The sequence below is a fragment of the Cetorhinus maximus genome, chromosome 20 (assembly GCF_964194155.1).
Source record: "Cetorhinus maximus chromosome 20, sCetMax3.hap1.1, whole genome shotgun sequence".
Taxonomy (NCBI): domain Eukaryota; kingdom Metazoa; phylum Chordata; class Chondrichthyes; order Lamniformes; family Cetorhinidae; genus Cetorhinus; species Cetorhinus maximus.
In genome coordinates, this window is record NC_135898.1 from 86,615,038 (window position 1) to 86,639,119 (window position 24,082).

General features: G+C 44.1%; 1 protein-coding gene across 2 annotated transcripts in view; it reads left to right on the forward strand.

Annotated features, from left to right (window-relative positions):
* The first annotated feature begins 251 nt into the window (after positions 1-251).
* r3hcc1l (R3H domain and coiled-coil containing 1-like) overlaps positions 252-24,082 on the forward strand; it is a 133,565-nt gene continuing 109,734 nt past the window's right edge. Inside the window, exons 1-2 of one of the 2 annotated variants that reach the window (XM_078565101.1) lie at positions 295-319; positions 8,154-8,256. The gene's annotated coding sequence lies outside the window, so the exon portion shown is untranslated. Of the gene's footprint in view, positions 320-8,153; positions 8,257-24,082 lie in introns of both variants that reach the window. The other variant, XM_078565100.1, reaches the window with a different exon arrangement.

Sequence of the window (24,082 nt, forward strand, 5' to 3'; positions counted from 1 at the left end):
CCCCAGGGTGCTCCAGCACTGTTGACCCCACCCCAGGGTGCTCCAGCACTGTTGACCCCACCCCAGGGTGCGGGAGTGAAGAGGAGTTATATTCCACTCGAAACGTTAACTCTGCTTCCCTCTCTGCGGATGCTGCCTGTTCCCCGCACCAGGGAGGCGGAACTGAACTACATCTCCCAGAACCCTCTGGTGCCGGCGCGTAGAACGTCATGACGTCACGGGAAGCGGGTTTATACGTGCGTCAGCGCGATGACGTCAGGTTGTCATTGCTCGAGCTGCTGCCTGGAGACGGGAGGCCGGAGGGAGCCTGAGGGGGAAGGTAATGGAAGATCGGCCCATCCGCGGCCTGACTCTTATTTACCCCGTGTGAGGCTGAGGCCTGATGAGTGTAGATGGGGAGCCCGACTGACCCACTGGGCCTGGGTGGGCGAGGAGCGACATCAGCACCCTGGGGTGGCAGGGTGACAGTGTTGGAGCACCCTGGGGTGGCAGGATGACAGTGTTGGAGCACCCTGGGGTGGCAGGATGACAGTGTTGGAGCACCCTAGGGTGGCAGGGTGACAGTGTTGGAGCACCCTAGGGTGGCAGTGTTGGAGCACCCTAGGGTGGCAGTGTTGGAGCACCCTAGGTTGGCAGGGTGACAGTGTTGGAGCACCCTAGGGTGGCAGGGTGACAATGTTGGAGCACCCTAGGGTGGCAGTGTTGGAGCACCCTAGGGTGGCAGGGTGACAGTGTTGGAGCACCCTAGGGTGGCAGTGTTGGAGCACCCTAGGGTGGCAGGGTGACAGTGTCAGAGCACCGTGGGGTGGGGGGGTGACAGTGTCGGAGCACCCTGGGGTGGCAGGGTGACCGTGTCGGAGCACCCTAGGGTAGGAGGGTGTCAGTGTCGGAGCACCCTAGGGTGATAGTGTCGGAGCACCCTAGGGTTGGAGGGTGTCAGTGTCGGAGCACCCTAGGGTGGCAGGGTGACAGTGTTGGAGCACCCTAGGGTGGCAGGGTGGCAGTGTTGGAGCACCCTAGGGTGGCAGGGTGACAGTGTTGGAGCACCCTAGGGTGGCAGGGTGGCAGTGTTGGAGCACCCTAGGGTGGCAGGGTGACAGTGTTGGAGCACCCTAGGCTGGCAGGGTGGCAGTGTTGGAGCACCCTAGGGTGGCAGGGTGACAGTGTTGGAGCACCCTAGGGTGGCAGGGTGACAGGGTCGGAGCACCCTAGGGTGGGAGTGTGTCAGTGTCAGAGCACCCTGGGGGTGGGGGGTGACAGTATCGGAGCACCCTGGGGTGGGGGAGTGACAGTTTTGGAGCACCCTGGGGTGGCAGGGTGACAGTGTCAGAGCACCCTGGGTGGGAGGGTGACAGTGTCAGAGCACCCTGGGGTGGCGGGGTGACAGTGTCGGAGCACCCTGGGGTGGGAGGGTGACAGTGTCGGAGCACCCTGGGGTGGGAGGGTGACAGTGTCGGAGCACCCTGGGGTGGGAGGGTGACAGTGTCGGAGCACCCTGGGGTGGGAGGTTGTCAGTGTCGGAGCACCCTGGGGTGGCAGGGTGACAGTGTCGGAGCACCCTGGGGTGGCAGGGTGACCGTGTCGGAGCACCCTGGGGTGGGAGTGTGACCGTGTCGGAGCACCCTGGGGTGGGAGTGTGACAGTGTCGGAGCACCCTGGGGTGGGAGGTTGTCAGTGTCGGAGCACCCTGGGGTGGGAGGTTGTCAGTGTCGGAGCACCCTGGGATGGGGGGGGTGACAGTGTCGGAGCACCCTGGGGTTGGGGGGGGGGTGACAGTGTCGGAGCACCCTGGGGTTGCGGGGGGGTGACAGTGTCGGAGCACCCTGGGGTGGGGGGGGGTGACAGTGTCGGAGCACCCTGGGGTGGGGGGTTGACAGTGTCGGAGCACCCTGGGGTGGGAGGTTGTCAGTGTCGGAGCACCCTGGGGTGGGGTGGTGACAGTGTCGGAGCACCCTGGGGTGGGAGGGTGACAGTGTTGGAGCACCCTGGGGTGGGAAGGGGACTGGGGCGGGAGGCGGGGATAGTGCCGGAGCAGCCTGGGGCGGGATGGGGACAGTGTTGGAGAATCCTGGGGTGGAATGGGGAAAATGGTTGGAGCAGCCTGGGGTGAGAGGGGTTACAGTGTCGGAGCAGCCTGGGGAGGGGGGGGACAGTGCCGGAGCACCTGGGGGCACCATGGGAGAGGATGTTTGTATCTGGGAGACATCTTTGGAATTGATGATTTCACTGTCGAGGCATGGATTTCAGTATCTGGTTGGCAGCCTGGAGTGGGGACTTTGAGTGTCTGAGGCAACCTCTGGGAATCCTGTAGCAGCAGATACCTACGTTAATCTCTGTGGAAGGAGATGAGTGCATGGGACATGAATGAGGATGGAAGGATATACCTGGGACAGGCATGGACAGACAGCTTTGGGGTGTGGCTATGATCGGAGAGATCACAATCCTTGAATTGGTCAGCAAGGTGTAGCTTGGTTGCTTGGGTGGGCTGGGGTGGAGGTGATGAGAGGACTCTGGGGAGTTGTTCCTTTTCTATTGTCAGACTGGAGGTCAAATGGTTTTGCTTGAAAGGAATTGGTGCAACTTAATTTTGCAGGAGAGTGTGTCATGTGTTTATCATTGAAATCTGAAAGAAACTCTTGTCAACATGTATAAAGCAATGTTCATATTTTGTCTGGAAACTTTACCAGAACCTGACGAAGGATCTCTATGAAAAAATAATCCGCCTTTTCCTTATAAATTTAGATGGGCCTGTTGTGATTTTATAGCCTTTGCAGGTTTTTGTACTTTCTTCCTTTGTTGTTGTCATTGGTTTTTCAGTAAAGTGTAATGTGTGTGGGGGATTGTGAAAATACTCCCAGCAGTATGATAGATTTTGTCTTTACAAACTTGAGTCTGAAGAGAGCAATTTATTGCAATGAAGTACCAGTGAGAACAATTTGAATTATGTAAGTTGAGAATATTGAACAATAAATGCATTGCCTTTAAAGCTGGTTCATGTTAAGTGCGTTCTATGCTTAGTAACAACAAGAGGCAGATTGTGGTCCTGATCCAGCTCTCTTTAACAATGAATCAAAATAAACCTTAAAGAGGTGTAATGTTATTGTGATGAAGTTTTTGTTTTGATTTTGTTTGTGCATACATGAAGTGATGGCTAATTGTGTCCATCACATTATCAGACTGGGACCCTTCCAACACCTCTCCTTTCTCAAGATGTTTGCAACAGGCCAGTGACTTCAAGTGAAGTTTTTTCAGTACTAAATAATTGACAGGTTCTCTCACCTTTGGGATTTTTTTTGACGTATCAAAATGGAAAGATCGGGTCTAGAGGCACACACACATTGTTGACTAAGGCCTGTTGAGGTTTTGTTTTTACATTTGTTTTTGGGGTGTGAGCATCTCTGGCAAGGCCAGCATTTATTGCCCACCCCTAAATGCTGTTGAGAAGGTGGTGGTTGAGACGCTGCCTTGAACTGCTGCAGTCTACATGGCGTAGAGACACATAAAAGTGCATTTTTTTCTGTAGTGGTTTGATACAACTGAATGAAGATGAATGGTAGGACCCTGGGAAGTACCAAGGATCAGAGGGACCTTGGTGTGCATGTCCACCAGTCCCTTAAGGTAGCGGGACAGGTAGATAAGGTGGTTAAGAAGGCATATGGGATACTTGCCTTTATTAGCCAAGGCATAGAATATAAGAGCAGGGAGGTTATGCTGGAACTGTATAAAACGCTGGTTAGGCCACATATATACAGCTATAGTGCAGTTCTGGAATCCGCATTATAGGAAGGATGTGCTTGCACTCGAGAGAGTGCAGAGGAGATTTACCAGGATGTTGCCTGGGCTGGAGAGTTTTAGTTATGAGGAGAGATTGGATAGACTGGGGTTATTTTCCCTGGAGCAGAGGAGATTGAGGGGGGACATGACTGAGGTGTATAAAATTATGAGGGGCATAGATAGGGTAGACAGGAAGGAACTTTTCTCTTGGTGGAGGGATCAATAACCAAGGGGCATATATCTAAGGTAAGGGGCAGGAGGTTAAGAGGGGATATGAGCAGCAACTTTTTCACCCAGAGGGTGGTGGGAATCTGGAACTCACTGCCTGAAAAGGTGGTAGAGGCAGAAACCCTCATAACATTTAAGAAGTGTTTGGATATGCACTTGCGATGCCATGGCATACAAGGCTATGGGCCTAGTGCTGGAAAATGGGATTAGAATAGCTGGGTATTTGTTTGACCAGGGCAGACTCAATGGGCCGAAGGGCCTTTCTCTGTGCTGTAGACCCCTCTGACTATATGGCTTGCTATGCTATTTCAGAGGGTAATTAAGAGTCTGCGGGTCTAATTACTGTGGACCCGGAGTCGCGTATAGGCCAGACTGGGTAAGGACTGCAGATTTCCTCCTTTTGAAGGGTATTAGTGAACCAGATGGGTTTTTTAAGCAATCCTGTAGTTTCATGTCCATTATTAACGAGACTAACATTTTTATTCCAGATTTATTAGTTAATTGAATTTAAATTTCTCCAGCTGCAATGGTGCAACTTGACATACTGTTTCTGGAACATTAGCCTGGGCTACTAGATTACTATTCCAGTAACATTATTTTTATGGTACCATCCCCTCATGCTTAGAGAGAGGGCTTTTAGACCTTAAGGGGCAAATAATTTATCTTGGGATAAATTTGCCCTGCATTATAACTAACTCATCGTAGATTACATTATCAGTACAGTGTAGATCACCTACTTCTGGATACATTAATGCACAGGAAACTTGCCTATGTTAGGATGCATTCACATCGCAATTGTAACCGGCTTATGGTTGGACGATTTAGACTTAACTACGAGGTTGTTTGGAGTCAGATGAAGTTTTTTTTATTCATTCATGGGATGTGGGCATCTTTGGCTAGGCCAGCATTTATTGCCCATCCCTAATTGCCCTTGAGAATGTGGTGGTGAGCTGCCTCCTTGAAGCCTTGAGTTTTGTTAGTGGGGTGGAGGGAAGTTCCAGGATTTTAACCCAGTGACAGTGAGAGAACAGTGATATAGTTCCAAGTCAGGATGGTGTGTGACTGGAAAGGAAACTTGTGGGTGGTGGTGTTCCCGTTCTCCTGTTAATCTTGTCTGTCTAGGTAGCAGAGATCACTGGTTTGGAAGGAGCCATGGCAAGCTGCTGCAGTGCATCTTGTAGATGAAACACACTGAAGCTACTGTGTGCCAATGGTGGAGGGAGTGAATGTTTAAGATAGTGGATGAGGTGCTAGTCAAGCGATCTGGTTTGCCTTGGATGGTGTTGAGCTTCTTGAATGTTGTTGGAGCTGATCTAGGCAAGTGGAGAGTATTCCATCACACTCCTGACTTGTCTTGTCTGACAAGCTTTGGAGAGCCAGGCATTTGATAGGGGAAATCTGCTTCATTATTTTTGTTCGACAAACCTCTGTGTTTGGAAGAGAGAAGGAGCTTGGAAAGTTGTTCAGTGTTCCAGTTGTAGGAAATAGGAAAATAGGAGCAGGAGTAGTCCATTTGGCCCATCCATGCTGCTCTGCCATTCAATTAGATCAACTACCTCAACGCCACTTTCCCGCACTATCTCCATATCCCTTGATGTCATGAGCACCCAGAAATCTATTGATTTCTGTTTTGAAGATGCTCAATGATTGAGCTTCCACAGCCTTCTGAGGTAAAGAATTTCAAAGATTCACCACCTTCTGAGTGAAGAAATCCCTTCTCGTCTCAGTCTTAAATGGCCTACCTCTTATTCTGAGACTGTATCACCTGGTTCTAGAATTACCACGCAGGGGAGCCATTGAATTCAAATTCTTAAGATGCTGCAATTTATACCACTAGTTTCATATCTTTTTGTGAACAAGATGGGGATAAAACACAAACCAGACATCATTGCTGTGGAAACAATATTATTTAATCTCTGAGACATGATCACCATGTTGATTCACACTTGGACTGAAATTTGCACCCCGTGTACCACAAGAGATAAACGAATACATTAGGAATATAGCTGAGCTGCAATTAGAAACTTTGCAAAAGAAGGGCGAGTTGTTATGAATTGACAGTACTACACAGCGCACGTCATTTGGAAAAGTGCAGAGTATGTTTAACGACCCATCTTTTCTAATGGTTATGAACGTAGTAGCTGAGCACACTAAATAAAATACAATTTTTGCTGATTTATGTGTGAATGCAAGTTTTTTTTTACATGAAGCTATGAATGTATATAATATTATTGGAAAATATTTTTCTTTTAAAATAGAGGTTTAGCCTGTGGGTGTGTCTTAATTGGATTAAAGCCAGCCAGTCTGGGTGCTTTGATGTGTACTAGTTTTGAGATGTAAGAGGTAGAGTGTATTTGCATTTTGTTGAATAGAGAATTCAAGAAGTGGCACCTAGCTAGCAGAGAGGAAGCAATATGTTTATATTACTATATTACTAAAATTGGTACTATGAAAGAGGTTTTATTGTTAGAAAAGGTGGAGTTCAAAGGAGCTGGTGATGCAATGAGAATTTACATTCAATGACATGTGCTGGGTGTAACAGAGGGCAGTTTTTGTGTGTGCAGGGCAGAGGCAATGTAAGATCAAAACAGCTGTAAGCCTACAACTGTTTCCACAGGAACCAAAGTGAAAGGAACCTCATTTTGAATTTGTAAGGTAAAAGTGCTTTGCCTGTGTCTGCTGAAAGCCTATGGGTTGCAGTTACCTTAATGGAGATCAGTGTGGGAATTTGTTAAAAGTTATGATAGTAGTAATTTGTAGCCATGTATATGTGTTTAATGTGTTGTAACTTAATGAAATGTTTCATTTAATTTAATATAAAAGCCTCTTGAGAACTGATGGTCTTATTCCTGGATCCAGAGTTGCATCTCAAACATACCACTTAAAAATATAGGCTATGACAGTTTTTTAAAGTTTCCCTCTGGGATTTTTAAATAACTCAGCTTTTCCAACTGCTGGGTCATAACACTTTCATAAGGTTAGAAGGAATTGGAAAGCTACAGAATTGGTGTGAGACTTCTTGATGTAACCAAATTGTTATATTATTTCAACCGCATACATTTAATTCTGGTAGCTGTCCCATGGCAATGGCCACATTAACTTGGAGGACATGGTTGACGATTATGAAAGACATGGTGAGTTGGTGAAGTGAAGAGATATTTTCATTGCTCAGTTCCAATACTCAGAAAGTCCAGGTAATTGCTGCGTCTTCTAAACTCCCCTGGCGGAGAAGGCAGTTGCAGCTGCTTCTAGATTTTGAGCTGCAGATTAGAAGAAAATATTGAATATATAGTTCTCTTTTGTGGTTGTTTTGCAAATGGCTAATCTAGAGGTTATCCCAGTGCTGCACAATGTAGATGGATGCTTTTTGGGTAGCATCTGATAAAGTTTCCCTATCTACAGGTAAGGAGCTTGTACTTGGGACCAGTACCATCCAGATCAATAGCTTAAGGAAGCTCAAACCTTATACTTTTAGAACAATCATATTCATGATATCTGAAATATATTTTTATGCTCCCGTAGTCCTAAAAAGTGCCACATCTATTAAGGAATTTTTCTTGGCCCAATTGTATTGGACATGTGATTCTCTCTGTGCCAGTCTCTACAGCAGAAGTTTCCAGCCTGTGGGAGCTGTGTTGTTACCTTGGGCAGCATTGTAACATATGTATTTTTATATAAAATATTATTCAGAAAAGTAAAATGTTAATTCTATGTAGTTACTGTGCGGTTTTGGTGCATGGTACAGGAGAAAACGTTAGCACTTTTGGAAATCTCTCACACACTGGGAATGATGTGCTGTTCCAAGGCCAAGATAATTTGGCAACTGACTCGGGTGTTTGGTTCAGGGATCTCAAAGATTTGTGTAGTGGGTCTTAAAGGATTGGGTTGCTTTCCTCTGTTGAACTTATGGGTGTTATCTAGCAGCTCCCACTCCTAGTTGAGGCGGTATGTGTCGTGGAAATTCAAGTTATGTTGATTCATAGCCAGTATTTGTCTGGTTACTGAAAGTCTGGTTGCTGAAAATGACAGATTCATCTATCGGAATTTTTAAGTTCTCACTTGCTTGAAGGCTTAGATGGTGAGTGCACAGCTTTGAATTGAGTGATAGAAATCAGGAAAACACCAACTGTCTTCCTCTGTCTGTGTTTTAGATGATCCAAATCTGGCTGGTATCGGGTACTCAACAGTTACCCTCAGTGTCCTAACATGTAAGTGGAAAAAGCAGCAAGGATTCCAAGTTCCGCTTACTATCCGGCGAGTCCTGTGGGGAGTTGTTCATATGAGGACAAGATTAAGCTCAGCCTTGAAGTTTGCCAGTTGCAGAGCTTTGAAGGATTCACTGCTCACACGATTGGAATGGTTCAAGTGAGGTACCAGCCTGGGTTGAGGAGTGTAGGAAGAAAATGGTTTTGAGTAGGGAGGAGAGTGGGGAAACAAATAACATGCGGTTAATGTTTGCCCATATTTGAACCTTGAACACAATACACATTTTTTTTTAGCCTTTGGCACTTCACAGGGATTCATTAACGTAGCTTCCTTGCCTATGCAGGTTCCTTGATCTGATATGCCGGCAGAGATTTTTAATAAATAGATTTTAATAATATTGCAATTTTAAGATTCTGAGAGAGCTTGACAGGACAGATGCTGATAGGGTGTTTTCCCCTGCCTAGAAGGTCTCAAACTAGGGGGCAAAGTGTTAGCCAAAAGAAATAAATTCCCCCAGAAGCAGAGGGGAGAAAACAAACACAAACTATATTCCCTGTTACTATGGTGCATTATACCTGCTCATTCTTTCCAACGTTTCAACAACTAGATGGGAGGCTGGCCATAAGAACTTTGAAATATTCACAACTGGAGAGTGAGATAATCTGAGGCAAGGTGGAGATGGGATGGAAGTAGGTAGTATTAGTGATGAACTGGATATGGAATCAGGAGCTTGGCTAAGGGTTCAGAAAGAATACCGAGATTGCCAGCAGTCTGATTCAGCCCGTGACAGTCGGCAGAGAAAATGGCAGAATCAGTGGCGATGGAACGGAATTTATGATGGTGGCTGACAATAAAAGCTTCAGCCTTCCAATGTTTAATTGGAGGATTGGATGTCGAACAAGCAGTCTGACAATGCGAAGCCAGTGGAGGGATTGAGAGATGGCCATGAGGTACAGTTGGGTGTCATCAGTGTTCATGTGGAACTTAGTAGCATGTCTTTAGATGGTGTTGCCAAGTGGCTGCAGGCAGTTGAGAAATAAGAGGTAGCCAAGGACAGGTTCTTGAGGAACTCAAGAGGCAATGGTGTTGAGGTGGGAAGAGAAGCCATTTTAGGAGATCCTCTGGCTACAACTGGGTGTATAGGCACTATATAAATATAAACTGTAGTTGATAGGTAAGAATGGAAGCAGGCGAGGGTGGCCAGCCACATTTCAGCTGGAAAATGGAGGAGAGGTGTGTGGTTTACTGTCCCAAAGGCTGCATTTGGAATGTAATTGTGTCTGCGTTAATTTACAGTACTATAATATAAACACAGCACAAGTGCCAGCAATAAGGTTAGAATTAGCGGCAGAAATTATTCACACCTCAATAGGTATGGGATGGAGCCACAGCATTCGAAAACACTTCATATTTTAATAAAGGTTAGAATGGTGTAGATTTGATTTCTATAGAGGCAGAAAATATAAAATCTATTTTTAGCAATTCAGAGGAAAGTAAAGCCAATAACGGCGAGATAATATTTGCTTATGAAAAGCAGTTATGTCTAACAAACTAACGGTGATTGTTTGAAGATGTATCAAAGTTGCTAGAGAATGGTTATTTGATTACTGTAATTTATATATCTCGCCTTTAAAGATTGTCCACAAGAGAATTGTGGCTAAAGAGAGAGTCTTTAAGATAGAGGATGAACCTGTTGATTCACAAATCATCCAGATAATAAATAAAAGTAATGACCATTTATGGACTTCCAAGCCTTAAACTATTGCTGTTCAAAATGTTAAACACTAGTTGATCACCTGTGACACTGCTCACGGTAGGTCGGAAAATGCAGTCATCCAGAAAGAGTATTTTACCAAGTTGCACAGTGTTTTACTCTTCTGCAGAGCGTAGTTATGTGTAAATTGATTTAAGGCTACACAGTGTAATTGCTGTTCCGTTCTTGGGTTGATTTGAAGCTGATTAATCTTAGCATATTCTCAGGTATATAGGGGCAGGCTACCTTTCTTCATTTTGTGTAGAAGGAATTTGCATATGTGACACCTGAATTTTGATGGAAGTGCCTCAAAACATTGAAATATTTCAACCTGCGGTCTTGAGCTTTGTGTCTCCTTAATAGGTAATATGAGTCAGATGTCCTGAAGAATGAGAAGTTGCATTCCTTACATCTAGACATGTAAATGGCATATGGTATTCAGAACATGAGCTCGGGAGAAGTGAAGAAGTAATATTAATCTCAAAGACACTCTCAACACCCATTCTCCTCAATTTCCTGTGGAGGAAACAAGAAAGAAAGTCTTAATTTTGCTACCTTTTTAAAGCAGCATTGTGAAGGTCTGTCACGAAGATGAGTCTTCCAAATGGAAATCAATTTTTTTCTTGGATGGGTTGAATGACAGATCCAACCCAGCCTTGTTGGAATTGAGAGAAATAAGAGATTTTTGACTGGATGTCAACCCTGTTGTTTGAATATAATTAGCCCGAGCTAGAGCTTGAGTTCCAACTAGTAATGAGGTTTTTAGTCGCACCTGATGTTCTCTGGGTGGACTAAATGGACCCCTTCTTTAGGACCATAACAGAGAATAATGCAGATAATGGAGATTGTGTCAGTTCAGATGTGATCCAATGCGTGGTTACACTAAGTCATTACCCTCTTGTAGTATACTGAATTGGTTTTGTTTTTCTCTCAGCGGGGTTGTCGTGGACTGCAGCGGTTCAAGAAGGAAGCTCACCACCACCTTCTCAAGGGCAACTAGGGATGGGCAATAAATGCTGGCCCAGACAGCGAAGCCCACATCCCGTGAATGAATTTTTAAAAAATCACCTCTTGTAGAATTCCACAGGCAGAGTTCTTAGCACTTGAGTAAAATGTAGTGGTGGAATGAGATTTACACACTACTTGTGGACCTCACGTGGTGCTACTCCTGCTAAGCCAGAGGATATACTGGAAGTTATGAAAGGTTATGAAGTAAGCGCATAACGACAATGTTTTTTGATCTGTCAAAACCATCTGGATATGTGGATGGTACAGTTTTAACATTTTTAAATATACAGTCGGCATATTCAAGCAGAAGAACCAAAAACAGTTGATGAGAAAACCATGGATGTGGAAAGACATGTTGGAGGAAGAGGTGAAGGCCATGTGTTTGGAATAAGTCGGGTGGATTGAATTATGAAGGACACAAGTGATGGGTCAGTAATGATTCCAGGCTGGGGCCGGCTGGTATTAATCCCAGGCATGTTAATGCAAGTTAAACCGTTTATTTGTTCATGGACATTACAGGTGTCACACATTTGTAAGGTGTGACATTGGCTGATTATAGATAGAAAACGTTTGAAATACTCATCAGCTCTGACAGCATCTGCGGGGAACAGAGTTGTCTTATTCTAGCATTTCCAGCATTTTCTGTTTTATTTCAGATTTCCAGCATCCGCGGTATTTTCATTTTGTCTGATTAAAGATGTTCATTTGTACTGTGGGGGAGAAAACCCAATAACATAATCCTAGATTTTCAAAATTCTTCCAAATTTGGGTTGCATTTGGGAAGAGAATATTGATCTTAATACTGGAATGAAATAGCAGTAATTGCATGCTTGTCGTTGTTGATACGAGGGATGGAAGCAATTTAAGGTGATGAATTAAATGCATTAAGAAACCTCAAAGTGCCTTGTGTTAACTCTAGTGTATTGGTGCCAATATGCTAAATATTGTCAGAAATATTGGAGAATGTTTTCAGAGTGCCCTGAAGATTCAGTCTCTGCCGCACTCCAATAGTTTCTCATGGGGGGAATAATGAATAATTAGCTGCTGCAGCATATTAAATCTAGACTTATGTTTCTGAGGCTGAAGTAATCATAAAATTAATTTTGCATCTGGCCAGGTATCGTTAATATTGGGTGCAGCTTGTGGCTAAATGAGATGCTAATAACTGCGGAGCTCATTTATCATTTGAGGTGAGGGTGCCAGCAAAAGATGGAGTCTCTTTATGGGGCCTTTAATATAAGATCCTTGACAGATCTTTGCACTATTGATTGATGATCCAGGTTAGCTGAAGCACAATGCGTTTGGATCCCATTGTTGTTGCTGTAAAAATTTGCCCTGTATAATTTAGGAGAAAAATGCCCAGACTTGGAAATCCTATCTTAGAGCAGTAAAAATTGACAGCACACAGCTTTATGGGCATGGTCACTTACATAGCTAGTTCCTGATTTGTTTACATATGTGGAGTAGTGATGAATCATCTCTTTACAGATAAATGAGGAATTAATTGAAGTGCAAGTGAACCTGGAATACACAGATTTGTTTCTAAGCATCAGAGCATAGAATAGAATTTAGGCTTGCTTGCTTTGTCTCGATGAGTAAGTTTATCATGTGAAATGGCACAGAGCTATCTTTGCTTTCAAATCCTTCCATGGCCTCTTTACCCCTATCTTTGTAACCTCCTTCATCCCAAAACCCTTCAAGACCCCTATGCACCTCCAATTTTGGCCTTTTGTACATTCCTTATTTTGATAGCTCCACCTTGACGGCCAGGCTTCCAACTCCCTGGACCCTAAACTCTGGAATTTCCTCCCTAAAACTCTGCACTTCCTTGCCTACCTCTTTGACCATCTGTCCTAAATGTCACCTTATGCGGTTCAGTGTCATATTTTGTTCAAAACGCCTTGGCATGCCTCACTATGTTAAAGACACTTTATAATTGTAAGTTTTCTACAAGTGGATCCCAGATTTAATCTCATAAAAAGGCAGGGGTGTTATCTCTGGTAACTGCCCAGTGTTTAGCTCTCAATCAACATCACTAAAAACAGATTACCTGGTCATTTTAACTTTGCTGGTTGTAGAAGTTTGTTTGTAAATTGGTTGCTGCGTTTCTTAATTATAATAATGATTACATTTCAAAAGTACCCCATTGGCTATCGCGCTTTGGGACATTCTGAGGTTGTGAACAGCACTGTAGGAAATGTAGGTCTGTCATCACGGCCTCTGAGTAGGCTGTGGTGTGGATACAGAATTTTGGCCTCCATGTCCCTGCACTGACTCTTGGTCTCTATTCAATGATTCCTTGAAACAACAAGTGCCTGATTGTTGGTCATGGGCTGCTTAAGGCTCATCATCCTCTGATTTTTGCCCTTTCCTCGGCGCCCAGAGTTGAATACCTTGCTGGCACTGAACATTTAAGCTCTTGCATGACAGAGGAGCACTGAGTGAAGGTGTTAGGGGTCAGCCAGCACCTATAGAGCTGTGGCCCAGTCACCATCAGCAACAGAACATTGAAAATGATTATGAATGGTGCAGAGAGAAACATTGGCATTACTTCCACCTCCTAAATATTGCTGTTCTGCATCTCTGCTTCACTCTGCTGAAGCTAAGACGTTTAGTGGTTTGATGCAATTGAGTGGCTTGCTAGGCCATTTCAGAGGGCATTTACGAGGACATTAATGTGGGTCTGGAGTCACATGTAGGCCAGAACAGGTAAGGATGGCAGATTTCCTTCCCGAAGGGACATAAGTGAACCAGATAGGTTTTTTACAATAATCAACAATGGTAACATGATCATCATCAGACTTTTAATTCCAGATTTTTTTTATTGAATTCAAATTTCACCATCTGCCATGGTGGGATTCGAACCCACGTGCCCAAAGCATTACCCTGGGAACATCACCACCTGGAAGTTCCCCTCCAAGCCACTGTCAATCCTGACTTGGAAATATATCGCATTTCCTTCACTGTCGCTGGGTCAAAATCCTGGAGCTCCATCCCTAACAGCACATGGACTGCAGCGGTTCAAGAAGGCAGCTCACCACCACCTTCTCAAGGGCAATTGGGGATGTGTAGTAAATGCTGGTTTAGCCAGCAATTCCCACGAATGAATAAAAAAAAACTCTAATCGGGTGGAAAAGTTGTAAAAGGGGGTGGCGATGACGTACTGGTATTGTCGCTGGACTAGTAATCTGGGGACCAGGGTTCGAATCCCGACACGGCAAATAAAAATCTGGAGTTAAAAGTCTAATGATGACCATTAAACTATTGTCGATTGTTGTAAAGACCCATCTGGTTCACTAATGCCCTTTACAGAAGGAAATCTGTCGTCCTTACCTGGTCTGGCCTACATGTGAGTCCAGACCCACAGCAATGAGGTTGACTCTTAAATGGCCTAGCAAGCTACTCAGTTTTATCAAACCACTACAAAAATGAGACCAGGCAGACCACCTGGCATCGACCGAGGCACTGGAGAAGATGACGGCAAACTCAGCCCTGTCAACCCTGTAAAGTCCACCTTACTAACATCTGGGGGCTAGTGCCAAAATTGGGAGAGCTGTATCACAGACTAGTCAAGCAACAGCCTGACATAGTCAGGCTCACAGAATCATACCTAACAGATAATGTCCCAGACACCACCACCATCCCTGGGTATGTCGCTTCACACCAGCAGGGCAGACCCAGCAGAGTTGGTGGCACAGTGGTATACAGTCGGGAGGGAGTTGCCCTGGGAGTCCTCAACATCGATTCCGGAACCCATGAAGCCTCATAGCATCAGGTCAAACATGGGCAAGGAAACCGCCTGCTGATTACCATGTACTGCCCACCCCTTCAGCTGATGAATCAGCGCTCCTCCATGTTGAACACCATTTGGAGGAAGCAATGAGGGTGGCAAGGGCACAGAATGTACTCTGGGTGGGGGACTTCAATGCCCATCACCAAGAGTGGCTTGGTATCACCACTACTGACCGAACTGGCTGAATCCTAAAGGACATATCTCCTAGACTGGGTCTGTGGCAGGTGGTGAGGGAACAATATACTTGACACCTCATCCTCATCAACCTGCCTGCTGCAGATGCATCTGTCTAGGACAGTATTGGTAGGAGTCGAGGAGAGACAAAGTCCTGCCTTCATATTGAGGATACCCCCCGCCGTTGTGTTGTGTGGCACTACTGCTGTGTTAAGTGGGATAGATTTTTCAACTCAAGACTGGGCATCCATGAGGCACTTGTGGGCCATCAGCAGCAGCAGAATTGTACTCGAACATAATCTAACCTCATGGCCCAGCATATCCCCCACTCTACCATTTCTATCAAGCCAGGAGATCAACCCTGGTTCAATGAAGAGTGTAGGTGGGCATGCCAGGAGCAACACCCAGGCATAGCTAAAAATGAGGTGTCAACCAGGTGAAGCTATAACACAGGACCACTTACGTGCCAAACAGCATAAGCAGCGTGATAGACATAGCTAAGTGATCCCACAACCAATGGATCAGATCTAAGCTCTGCAGTCTTGCCACATCCAACCGTGAATGGTGGTGAACAATTAAACAACTCACTGGAGGAGGAGGCTCCTCAACTAACCCCATCCTTATTGATGGAGGAGCCCAGCACATCAGTGCAAAAGATAAGGCTGAAGCATTTGCTGCAATCTTCAGCCAGAAGTGCTGAGTGGATGATCCATCTCGGCCTCCTCTGGAGGTCCCCAGCAACACAGATGCCAGTCTTCAGCCAATTCGATTCACTCCACGTGATATCAAGAAACAGCTGAAAGCACTTGATGGTACAAAGGCAATGGGCCTTGACAATATTCCGGCAATAGTACTAAAGACTTGTGCTCCAGAACTTGCCACACCCCTAGCCAAGCTGTTCCAGTACTGCTACAACACTGGCACCTACCTGGCTAAATGGAAAATTGCCCAGGCATGTCCTGTACAAAATGCAGGACAAATCCAACCTGACCAATTACTGCCCCATCAGTCTACTCTCAATCATCAGTAAAGTAATGGAAGGGGTCATCAACAGTGCTATCAAGCGGCACTTGCTTAGCAGTAACCTGCTCACTGACTCCCAGTTTGGGTTCTGCCAGGGCCACTCAGCTCCTGACCTCATTATAGCCTTGGTTCAAACAAGGACAAAAGAGCTGAACTTCCGAGGTGAGGAGAGAGTGACTGCCCTTGACATCAAGGCCACATTTGACCATGTGTGGCATCAAAGAGCCCTAGCAAAACTGGAGCCAATGAGAATCAGGGGGAAAGTTCTCTGTTGGGAGGAAGATAGTTGTGGTTGTTGGGAGATCAACCGTCTCAGCTCCAGGACATCACTGCAGGAGTTCCTCAGGATGGTGTCCTAGACCTAACCATCTTCAGCTGCTTCATCAATGACCTTCCTTCTATCAAAAGGTCAGAAGTGAGGATGTTCGCTGATGATTGCACAATGTTCATCGTTCATGATTCCTCAGATACTGAAGCAGCCTGTGTTCAAATGCAGCAAGACCTGGACAATATCCAGGCCTGGGCTGACAAGTGGCAAGTAACATTCACGCCACACAAGAGTCAGGCAATGACCATCTTCAACAAGAGAGAGTCTAAGCATCGCCCCTTGACATTCAATAGCATTACCATTGTTGAATCCCCCATTATCAACATCCTGAGGGGGTCACCATTGACCAGAAACTGAACTGGAGTAGCCATATAAGTACTGTGGTTCCAAGAGCAGGCCAGCGGCTAGGAACTCTGCGACTAGTAACTCACCTGACTTCCCAAAGCCTGTCCACCATCTACAAGGCATAAGTCAGAAGTGTGATGGATTCTTGCCTGGATGAATGCAGCTCGCTCAACACTAAAGAAACTTGACATCATCCAGGACAAAGCAGCCCGCTTGATTGGCACCACATCCACAAACATTCAGTCGCTCCACCACCGACGCACAGTAGCAGCAGTGTGTACCATCTACAAAATGCACTGAAGGAATTCACCAAGGCTCCTTCGACAGCACCTTCCAAACCCATGACCGCTACCGTCTAGAAGGACGAGGGCAGCAGATAGATGGGAGCACCATCACCTGGAAGTTCCCCTCCCAAGTCACTCAACCATCCTGACTTTGAAATGTATCGCCATTTCTACACCGTCACTAAGTCAAAATCCTGGAACTTCCTCCCAAACAGCACTGTGGGTGTGCCTACACCACATGGACTGCAGTGGTTTAAAAAGGCAGCTCACCACCGCCTTCTCAAGGGCAACTTGGGCAATAAATGCTGGCCCAGCCAGTGAAGCCCACATCCCATGAATGAATCTTTTTTTAAAAAATGGTGTTCTACTGCAACAGTTTGTTTAAAATTTATAATGCCTTTTTGGAGGTAGAACTGAGGATAAATTAACTTTACATATTAAAATATATACTTTAAATATTTGATGGCCTAGAATCTTTGCGAGATGTCACTTATATCCCTCAGGCATATTGGTTCAACGGTTATTAGATTTATCTTGAATTGGTCTTTTCACGTATTTATTACATTGTTGACATTTTGACCCCTAAAAATGTAACTGGACACTCAACTTATTTTTTGAAAAATTCCCAATTATTTTAGAATTGTGCGGAAGAAAATTGCTGCTGTTAGATTAATTTCCTTCTTGTTGCTTTTTACCAACACCTCAATTAACCTTTTCTGCTGAAGTAATATTAATTCACTTAACTGAAACAACTTTAAGGATATTGAAGAGATTCTGTTGTTTTGTCAGGCTTTCATTACAGTGCAGTTGTGTTTTTGTCATGTTCCTGCCTGAGCTGGGCTGCTTCTGCTTCGCAGTAATGTGGAACCCGGAGTGTGAGTGGCCTGAGGTGCTTGATGTACCATAGAGCATAGGTCGAGTGTGGTGTCAAACCTACTTTAAAAAGTCCAGTACCTACAATGAAACTGAGCTTTCAGTAATGGGATATTCAGTGCGAGTCATATAGCATCCACTCAAAATGTGCATGTCACCCTTAGTTGTGGCATAGTGTTTGCAAAGATGAGAAAGGAAACTTTCCCGTTCATATGTGACAGCGATATAGGTTATGTTGAAATCCCTTGTGTTACAGAAGTGGCTTTGCAGTGAAAATGATGCCGGGATCTGGTTTCTTTCTCTCTGACATTAGCAATCATCCTTGAGTAAAACCTTTTCTCTATTGCTCACCACCCCTTGTCATCTTCCTCCTCGAGCAGGAAGCCAGTCAAGGAATATCAAATTTTCTTGACCTGGCCTGCCATGTAAACAATGAATAATTCATTTTGAAATGGCCACATCTGTCTCTTTGAATTCAGTTGTGAAAAATAATGGACCAGATTTTGCTGTGGCATGGTATCTAGCAGCATCTGCCACTAGTTAGAATTGTCTCTGCACGCTTCATCTTAAAAGAATTTTGCCCGCTAATTTGCTGAGCGTGTGAGCTGATAATGGTGCAGATAGCAACATAGGACACCTGGAACTTGAGTAAATCGCAACTAACCTTAACCAAAGAGACTTAATTGGGACATAAAACAATGAAAGGACTGAGAAGGCGGGTGAATTCAAAGCCAAATCAGGTTCAAAAAGAGAAAGAGGGAAAAAAAAAATGGACTAAAAGAGATATAAAATGATGGAGTAAAAGTAAGGCTATTTTTTAAATTATAAGTTTGACATTTTTAAATTTCTCCTAAAACAATTCACAATCTGAAGGGATGTGCCTCTATAGCTTTTATAATTTTTGGTGCCAGAGAAGTTGACGGGCAGTTGCTAACATTTAACCATGTCATTAGAAGGTACTTGCACTTGTAGTTACTAATCCTAATATCTGCGGCTGGCTTAGTTCGTATCTACTGCACAAATACAGCAATTCCACAGTATTGACTGCCTGTTAATGATGAGACAGATAGCGAGACACCGTTTTTGCAAAGCTGACGGTGGAGTGGTGCAACTTGGATAGTAGCTTTTAAATGTTGAATGTGTACCCACTCCTTGCCTGATCTTTGTGTAGCATTTATTCACAAATAACAGTGAGTGCCATTTACCTCACCATCGTTTTGGCAGCAAAACCTAACCTGGTAGTTACGTGTTTTCTCTTCCAGATTCAGAATCTGACCTGGTTGTTTTTGAGCTCTGGCACTGAGAGGACAGTACTTGGCAGAGTCAGGAAAACATACCCTTTTAGGAAAAAAAGGTTTTTTTTCTAGTAAAAACAGAAAGTGCTGGAAAAACTCAGCAGGTCTGGTAGCATCTGTGCAGAGAGAAACCAGAGTTAACGTTTCGAGTCTGTGTGACTCTTCAAAACTAAAGAGAAGTAGAAACGTGATGGATTTTATATTGTTTAAGACTGGGTGGAGCAGGCGGAGCAAAATGGAAGGTCAGGGATAGGTGGGAGGTGAGGAGAGATTGACAAAGGATAAAGGGAGTGTTAATGATAGTGTTAAAGACTAAAGAAGGTGCTGAAAGTAGCATAAAGGTGAGATAGCAGAACAAGGGTCAATACTCTATGAAAGCAAAACGTAGAAAAAAGTGACAGATGGCCCTGTGGGAGTGGGGGTTTGATGGAGGGGGTTGGGGGGAAAAGATTAAAAAAAGAAAAAATGAATAAATCAATAAATATAAAAATATAAATAAATAAAATTGTTAAAAAGGATTTTAAAAAGGGGTGAAGATGGAGGAGTGTCATCTTGGTCTGAAGTTGTTGAACTGGAAGGCTGTAGAGTGCCTAGTCGGAAGATGAGGTGCTGTTCCTCCAGTTTGCGTTGGACTTCACTGGAACAATGCAGCAGGCCAAGGACGGACATGTGGACATGACATGTTGAAATGGCAAGTGACAGGAAGGCCTGGGCCATGCTTGCGGCCTAAGTGAAGGTGTTCCGCAAAGTGGCCACCTAGTCTGCGTTTAGTCTCCCCGGTATAAAGGAGACCGCATTGGGAACGAGGAATACAGTTTGTTTTTCCCTATCTACTCTATCAAACCCTCACATCATCTTCACTTTCTCTGTTCCAAGGATTATTATAATTATCAGTTATTATGCATTTTTATACAAAGAATTGGCTCATCTGTCCTTTGCTTTGTGAAAGGTGAAATGGAAGAAACAATGTATTAAAATGTAGTGTTGGATGAAACTCCTGTTTTAAGGGCTTTTTTTTGTTCCATTTTCTAGGTCTTACCACACTGACCCAAACTCAAAGAAGGTTTCATTAGAATCTCCCCTCTATGGAGAACATTGGCTGATGGGCAATACTTTGCTCAACACCTGCCTCCTACCTCCTTTTCCATTTCAAACAATGCATTTGCTGATATTTTACACGCCATGGTCATGGCGAGGATGAACCTTATTCCTCCTAAACTCCGAACATGTTCTCCTCCATTCCCATCCTCCTCCCTGGATCCTTACTTTTCTTAAATAAAGCATCATTGTCACAGTGTTAACACTATGCAGCTCCGTCCTCCTCCTAGTTGTAGTTGTAAAAACCCAAGCCTGATGTCCCCTAATTACTTGATGATTAACCCTGCCCTTTTTAAAAATTCTGTCCAGTCCTGATAATATCCTGCACAATGAGCTCTTTATCTCAACTTCAAGAGAAGCGCATCTATCCAACTGGTTGCAAGATTTCTGGGCTCCAACATTGAAATTTGCTCTTCAGTAAATTCTGTCTAGTTCTGTCTAGATAACACAGATCAGATGTTTTCACTTTGTGCATAATCTAAGGCATATGTTCTGGGAACCTTGGATTAAAGCAAAAGTTCTTATTAAATAAACTTTAGACATTGAAGATATTTAGATTTATTAAATACTATTGATCTCATGCTATTCTGAAACTAGGTTGCTGTGATTTTTTTTTTATTTAGCATTTTAACATTAGGATTGCAATTATAATTGTTTGCCCAACTCTCAAACATAATTCTTATTTAGTGAGATAAAGCACTAATCAGGGGTATGGGCTTAGGATGGGTGCTGCCTAACAATGCAATGACTAATTTTAAAATAGTTAGATATTGCGAAGGTAAAATAATCATTTATATAGCATCTTATATTGAAATACTTCAAGATGAATTACTTTCGAAGTGAGGTAATTTGTGTAGAATAACTTGATAGTTGTTTTGTGTTGGCAGTGTTAAAGGCGCTATTTAAATGCAAGCTGTTGTTGTTTCCCACCCTGAGCAACTCGAGTACGAGCTGGCCCTATGGTTTTGTCCTTGGGATGATACCTCCATTAGTACAGAGCCCTCTTGTACTGCTCTGGGCTGAGCATTGGATACAGCATTAAGTCTTGAACTTTGATATAGAGGTGACATAAGCACTTCAGGTTAGGGGTGGTATTTTGGAGCATTCTTTTAACACATCCTTGAAGCAGAAATAACCTGAGGTTAATAACTGTATTTAGCTCTGTCACATTATCTAACTTCATACTTTCTGTAAGCCAGATTTCCCCATATCAAATTGAGATCTCACTTATTAAGACTTTTTAGAATGGCTTGTTAAGGAAGGTTTGCTGATGTTACCGTTTAACACTGATATTCTAGCTAAGTTTTTTTCCCTTTGGCATGCATTGAAATGCTGAAGCTATAGATATGCTTCCTGTCCCATTTATAGCTTCTGCAAACCTTGGCACTACCATTTATAACTTCTGCAAACCTTGGCACTGATAATGAACAGAGAGGGATTTTTTTTGTGCACAATACCAGTGCAATATTGTTATTACTGAACTAGACTGATTCCAACATTGTTTGAATAAGTTGGTAAATTTAATGCCTTCTGGTCAAAGGAAGTTGCAGTTGATCTGGAAGGTTTTCCAAGAATTTTATTTTGTTTTTCATTCAGATTTTCACCTTATTTGGCAAGTCAGTAAAATCACTCTTCCATTTCTGGAGAAAGCCTAGTTTTAAAATGTAGAAAGATTCTGAGTTCTGCCCCAAGATTTGCAGGTGGATGGTTTTAGACTATTGCAGGGTGTAAATTCTGTTGTATGGCTGAATTAAAGACGCATTATACTAAGTGCAACAGCACAACATTGATGCAAATGCCTGGCAAGAACAAGCTCAGCATTGGGCAGGCTCACCCACATGCTTTGGAGAGACCATGGAGTTTGTCTCAAAACAAAGATCAAAGTCTACCAAAAAATGGTTCTCGCATCGCTTCTCTATAGCTGTGAGGCATGGACAGCATCCTGGCATCACACAAAGCGACTGATTGCATTCCACCATCGCTGCTCAAGATCTATCTGCAACATCATGCGGCAGGACAGTACCCCTAACACGGGGATGTAAGGTGTCGCATGCCGAGCATTGGGAACAAGCTCATCTCAGAGCTCTGTTTTGCTGAGTCGCCATGTCGTTCGTATGGTGAATTCTCACATTCCAAAGTGGGGTATTCCACGTTCAGCTGAGCAAGGGAACCCACAGCATTGGGCGTCCTAGACTCAGATTCTGAAAGCCAATCTCAGAGCCTGTAAGTTGGACTCCACGACATGGGGGGGGTGGTGGTGGTGGGAGAAAAACAACCCTGGACAGATCCAAATGGAGAAATCTTTGTCATCAAGCAATCTCAACATTCGAGGCGTACAGAGTCAAGCGAGCACAGTACAAAGCCAGTACCTGCACTCACCCCTCCAACAATGAATTCATCCGTATGCAATCAGATCTGCAAATCAATATTTGGTTTAACATCACAGATCTAACATCACCAACCTAGATAGTGAACAGCTGGTCATCCTGACTTTGGTATGTAGGAATCCTTCATATGAACCCATGATCGACCCAGCCAAGCTGAGCTCTATTGAGAATACCCTCTATCAGGTATGCGGCACTTTGCATCCCCACGTTAGGGATTTTGTCCCGCCACTTGATGTTGCAGAAAAATCTTAAGCAGCAAAGGTGGAATGCATTCAGTTGCTTTGTGTGATGCCGAGAAGCTGTCCATGCCTCACGGCCGTGGAGAATTGATGTGAGAACCACTGCCTGGAAGAAGAGTCATATTGGACTCGAAACATTAATTTGGTTTGTCTCTCCACGGATGCTACCAGACCTGCTGAGTTTTTCTAACATTTTCTGTTTTTATTTCAGACTTTGATCTTTGTTTTGAGACAAAGTCCATGCTCTCTCGAAAGCCTATGGGTGAACCTGCTGAATGCTGAGCTTGCTTTTGCCAGGCGATGGGCGATTTCATCAACTAATGTGTTTTTTTTTTATTTCTGTAATTCATTGATTTACTATGAGACCCAATATGCAGAGGTAATCAGTATAGCAGAAGCCATGAGCCTAGAGGCAAATTTGCAATCAAGCCCATCTGTACTCAATTTTTTGCATACACTTGGTCCATCCCTCTAGTCTCCCTCCAATTTTGAGGGATGACCTTGCCAGTAGGAGACACATTCCATGTGAGCCCCAGTCTGCATCGCAACATAACTCCAGACTGTAACACGGAATGCTAATCTTCCCAAAAGGATAGCATTTCCATACTTGTCATGAAAGCCAGGACCAGTTTGGTGGTGAGCTTGTTTTGTTACAATTTGACGAATACTCCGACCAGACAGGGAAAGTAGGCTCTTGGTCAAAGGCACCATCTCCGCTGTGTGCCTGTTTACCCTTCAAGGAAACCAAACGATCGCAGCAGGACTCGAACCTACAATCTTCCAATAACCTCCATAATGAAGCTTTATCCATTAGGCCATGCAACCACTATGATGCACTTAATTTGTTAATTCAGCTGCAAATGTTAATTAATTCTTTAATTCAGCTGCTGGCCAAACATACAGCAAAATTTACACCCTGCAATAATCTAATATCATTCACCTGTAGAAGTAATAGGAGAATCCATCATATGTTCAGCCAACACCAAGTAACGCCATGCATGGATGTGCTGTCTGTTGGGGCAATGTAGGAGCATAACAACATAGAAAGAGGGATTAGGCCATTCAGCTAGATCATGGTTGATCTGTAACATAACTCCATCCACCTGCCTTGGCTCCATATCCTTTTAACAGACTTGGTCTGAAGGCAACACAGACTTTCCTTGTGAGTTTTGTGAACAGTTGCTGGACTGATTGACTCAACCTTTGCCCGGTGTGTGAAGGATGGTGCCCAAGTTGGAAAGTGCAAACGGAAAGCATTGTTACAGTTCTACAAA